Source organism: Haemaphysalis longicornis, unplaced genomic scaffold, assembly GCF_048455015.1.
Source record: "Haemaphysalis longicornis isolate Haplotype H1 unplaced genomic scaffold, Haemaphysalis longicornis Haplotype H1 scaffold_7, whole genome shotgun sequence".
Lineage (NCBI taxonomy): Eukaryota > Metazoa > Arthropoda > Arachnida > Ixodida > Ixodidae > Haemaphysalis > Haemaphysalis longicornis.
Window position 1 is genome coordinate 139,112,875 of NW_027526422.1, and position 5,155 is coordinate 139,118,029.

The 5,155-nt window shown below is 51.4% G+C and overlaps 1 non-coding gene across 1 annotated transcript; it reads right to left on the reverse strand.

Annotated features, from left to right (window-relative positions):
* Positions 1–657: 657 nt before the first annotated feature.
* On the reverse strand, positions 658–730 carry Trnaa-ggc (transfer RNA alanine (anticodon GGC)). The gene has a single exon. It is a non-coding gene; the product is annotated as a tRNA-Ala (tRNA).
* Between the last annotated feature and the right edge of the window lie 4,425 nt (positions 731–5,155).

The window sequence follows — 5,155 nt, forward strand, 5'->3', positions numbered from 1 at the left end:
GACGAAAAGAAGGTTATAATGCTTGTGGACGAAAAGCAGAGAGGGGAATATTGCCTAGGACAGTTACCACCTGTAACAGGGAAAAGAAAGTTTCACGGGTGCCTGCCCTATGCAGCGGTAGTATTAAACCAAAAGTGCACAACATGGTTATATTAGTCCTTTTTGGTAGGATGACATGTCATCACCCCGCTTCAAAGGGGAAACTAATAGGAATCATCATCATCAATCATCATCATCAAGAATACCGGTCTGGTGCGATACCCACTACGCTACCGGCAGGGCTACTTTAGCCTCCACTTTGTGGGGTATTTATGTTCAGGTGTTTTTGTTTCCTGCGCTTAGAGCTGGTAGCCAGCGTCACTCGGACTACTCGGGGTGAAGGGGCCCTTCTTTTTAACCCCCAGGCCGTGACTCGAGCGACAACGACATGTCGAAAGTGGTTGACCAGCGTTTAGCCCTCTTAAGCTCCCTTTGGCACCAAGACTGCCAGAACAGAGGCCCTCGCTATGCATGTAGCGAATCAGAATAGGAAATGAGGGGCTCGTTGAAAATAAGACAGAAATAAGAATTGGCAGTCAAGAAGACCTCGGAAAGCAAAGGGGAGGATGCAGTATCTCAAGATAAAGAATTTGCAAAATAAAAATTGAAGATAAAATGCCCGCCAGGTGGGATCCGAACCCACGACTTCCAGAATGCCGGTCTGGTGCGATAACCACTACGCTACCGGGGGGGCTACTTTAGCCTCCACTTTCAGGGGTATTTATGTTCAGGTGTTTTTGTTTCCTGCGCTTGGGGGTGGTAGCCAGCGCCACTCGGACGACTCGGGGTGAAGGGGACCTTCTTTTTAACCTCCGGGCCCTGACTCGAGCGTCAACGACACGTCGAGAGTGGTCGACCAGCGTTGAACCCAACTTAAGCTCCCTATGGCACCAAGACTGCCACCACAGAGGCCCTCGCTATGTATGTAGCGAATGAGAATAGGAATTTTTTCTCCACTTTCTTATTTTCGATATTCTTTATCTTGAGCTACTACATCCTCCCCTTTGCTTTCGGAGGTCTTCTTGACTGCCAATTCTTATTTCTGTCGTATATATATATATATATATATTCTATATATATATATATATGTGTATATATATATATATATATATATATATATATATATATATATATAGGACAGCAATAACAGTTGGCACTCAAGAAAACCTTGGAAAGCAAAAGGCAGGACGTCGTAAGTCATTGAAACAGATAAAGAATTTGGAAAGAAAGAAAGTGGAGAAAAAATGCCCGCCAGGTGGGATCCGAACCCACGACCTCCAGAATACCGGTCTGGTGCGATGTCGTGGGTTCGGATCCCACCTGGCGAGCATTTTGTCTCCACTTTCTTTCTTTCCAATTTCTTTATCTGTTTCAATGACCTACCACATCCTCCCCTTTACTTTCCGAGATTTTCTTTACTCCCAACTCTTATTTCTGTCGTATTTTCAACGACCCCTCCTTTCCAATTCTGATTCGCTATATATATATTGATACGCGGTAGTCCGGTATCTTCAGAAGGCACAGAAAGACTGACTAAGCGCCGTCCGGGCAAAGGGCCGAACTCCACGCGCGTCCCTCTCAGCGCCTTCTTCTTCTTCTTCCCTCCTTGATGATGATCACAACTTCATTGTGATGTCTCGTAACAGCACCCCGCTCCCGTAAGAGCACCGTCTCGGTGCTGCTCACGGCAAAACTGTAGGCTGTGGATGGTAGGGCTCTAGATGGACGACATGTAAAAAGTCAGTCTTCGGAGGGCGCGATGAGTCAGCCGGAACGACAGGGGTGATTTCATAGTTTACAGCAGTCACTCGGCGCAGGACACGGTAGGGGCCGTAGTAACGGGCGAGCGGTTTCTCAGAACGCCCTACTTGGCGCGCAGGACACCAGAGAAGCACAAGGGAACCGGCCTCAAAGTGGCGGGTGATGTGGCGTCGATCGTAACGGGACTTTTGGCAATCCTGGGATGACGTAAGCCTGGTGCGCGCAATGCTGAGCGCAAAGTCAGCCAGGGCAATGGTATCTCGGCATAACCAGAAGGCGGCGTGTTGTGTTCAATTAAGGTGTCCAGGGGCAATACCGGCTCTCGACCGAAGAGAAGGTAAAAAGGCGAAAATCCGGCGGTATTATGACGGGACGAGTTGTATGCGAATGTAATGAAAGTTAAAGCAATGTCCAAGTCTCGATGGTCATCCGAAACGTACATTAAGAGCATATCCGTTAGGGTTCTGTTAAGTGGCTCCGTAAGACTGTTGGTCTGCGGATGGTAGGAAGTAGTAAATTTGTGCGTGGTTGCGCAGAAGCGAAGGATGTCGTCGACTACTCGCGACAGGAAGTTTTGTCCGCGGTCAGTTAATAGCTGACGAGGAGCACCATGATGGAGGATCACCTCGTAGAGGAGGAAATCTGCGACATCAGTAGCGCAGCTGGTTAGAAGGGCCCGTGTTATTGCGTAACGGGTCGCGTAATTAGTGGCCACTGCAATCCACCGATTTCCGGCCGCAGACAGGGAAAGGGACCAAGCAGGTCTCAACCAACGCGGATAATTGGTTCGACAGGTATATCCACTGGCTGAAGAGGGCCGGCGGGCGGCGTCGTTGGTGCTTTCCGACGTTGGCACTTGTCGCATGCACCGACGTAACGGCGAATAGAGTGGTAAAGCCCTTGCCAGAAGAAACGCCGTCGGACACGGTCGTATGTTCTTGAAACTCCTAAATGACCAGCTGTTGGATGGTCATGCACTTGCTTAAGGACGTCCAAACGAAGGTGGTCAGGCACAACAGGGAGCAGCTCGGGACCTTCCAGGCTTGCATTCTTACGATAGAGCACAGCGTTCTTTACTTCGAAAAATAGTACTTATGGGTCCGAAGGGCGTTACTCATATGTTCAATGATCTGGCGCAAAAATTCATACCGGCGCCGCTCTTTACCAAGTTGGAAGAAAGGGAAAATCGCCAGAAGAGATGGAAATAAGTCGGAACACGTAGGCTCAGGAGGTTCGACAGGGTAGCGTGACAGACAGTCGGCGTCCTGTTGCAGGCGGCCCGTTCTGTAGATGATTGAATAAGAATACTGTTGGAGGCGGAGAGCTCATCGCCCGAGGCGGCCGGTTGGATCTTTCAATGATGCTAACCAACGGAGCACGTGATGATCCGTCACAACAGAAAATGGTCGGCCGTAGAGGTATGCACAAAATTTGCGCACAGCCCACACAAGAGCGAGACACTCCCGTTCTTTGATGGAATAATTTCTTTCTGCTGAATATAGGAGGCGGTTGGCGTAGGCGATCACGCAATCCTTGCCGGATTGACGCTGAGCCAGGACGGCTCCAATGCCATGGCCGCTAGCGTCAGTTTGGATTTCGGTGGGTGCAGACACATCAAAGTCGACTTAAATGGGCGAAGTGGTGAGGAGATGCACTAATGTGGTAAAGGCTTTGGCCTGTTCAGGGCCCCACTCAAAGACGGTGCCTTTTTTCAAAAGATCGATTAGATGACGGGCAATATCAGCAAAGCCTCTTATAAAACCGCGGAAATATGAGCAGAGGCCCACAAAACTGCGGACGTCTTTCGATGAGCGGGGCAGACGGACGTCCTTAACTGCCTTGATCTTATCGGGATCGGGCTGTACTCCTTCAGCGTCGACAATGTGGCCCAAAATAGTTCACGCCTCACGAAGCGGCACTTCGCGGAGTTGAGTTGCAGGTTGGCCTGATGGAAAAGAGCAAGGATTTCACGCAGGTGCTGGAGATGAGTCTCGAAGGAGGAAGAAAACACGATGACGTCATCGAGATAGCAGAGGCAAGTGGACCATTTATATCCGCGCAGAAGAGAGTCCATCATGCGCATAAAGGTGGCGGGCCCGTTGCACAAACCGAACGGCATTTCCTTGAACTGATAGAGGCCGTCGGGAGTGACGAAAGCGGTCTTTTCTCGGTACAGCTCATCAACTGCAATCTGCCAGTAACCTGGGCGAAGGTCTATGGAGGATAAATATTTCGCTCCATGAAGGCAATCTAGGGCATCTTCGGTTATGGGTTAAGAGTAGACGTCCTTCTTGGTAACCCGGTTCAAGTGGCGGTAGTCCACACAGAAGCGCCAGGTGCCGTCTTTCTTTTTTACCAACACGACGGGTGAAGCCCATAGACTACAGGATGGTTCAATGATGTCCTTTGCGAGCATTTTTTCAACCTCCTGCTGGATGACTGCTGGTTCGGAAAAACAAACACGGTACGGCCGGCGATGGATAGGCCTGGCATCTCCTGTATCTATGCGGTGCATCACAGCTGCGAACCCTTTTTCTGGCTAGCTTCCCCTCGCGGCCGGTGTTGCACAATTGTGCGCTTTGCTCACGTGACGGCAACCATACGGGAGGGCGCCAGCGACCGGACGGTTTTTTGTCGCCCAGGTGGAGGCATTGACCCTTTTCCCCTTTGCCTTACCCGAGAACCAGTTCTTGCTCGATACTAGCGCCACCGTAAGGCGAAGTCTGGTGAGACGTAGCATGACGAGGGGACGCTCTCTTGTCTTGGGGATCCGGTAGCGCGCGGACGTTTCGGCGCGCTGGTGCAGACTTGGGGAACGCGCCACAATGGGGTGCGTCCGGGCGAGCTCGGAGGACTGCACCCGCGTTCACACGCGCAGCGCCGCGCTGCTCCGGTGAGTCGAACCATCTCCATCTCTAGCGTTGTTTAATGCCTCGCTCCCAATTATACCGTTATGGCCTGCGATCAGTCTGTATGCCGTGTATTTGATTCGCACTTTGCAATAAATTTTGCCATTGATGTTTTCCCTCGCCGCCTCTTGCCTCTCGTCCCTGTCTCCGCGAACAACGGACCCGTCCGCAGCCGGCGCTCGCAAGGCACGTTTGCTGAGCGCGGATGGCTGCGGGGTTGGAAATAACTAGTGTGTGAAATTTAGAACCCCACAACTTTCACGTCGAGCAAATTGTACCCCGTCGGCAGCATCAAAAGAGGATTCTCGGTCGGGGTCGGGAATGCAGCATCACCTCTGGGAGCTGCACTCGCTAGTTTTCCGAGTCGAGGCGTCCGTAGTGGGTCGGCGACGTAGAGCGGCGGGGCTGCAAACAGCACGACTGTCGGCGCTGGGGTGACGGGGAAT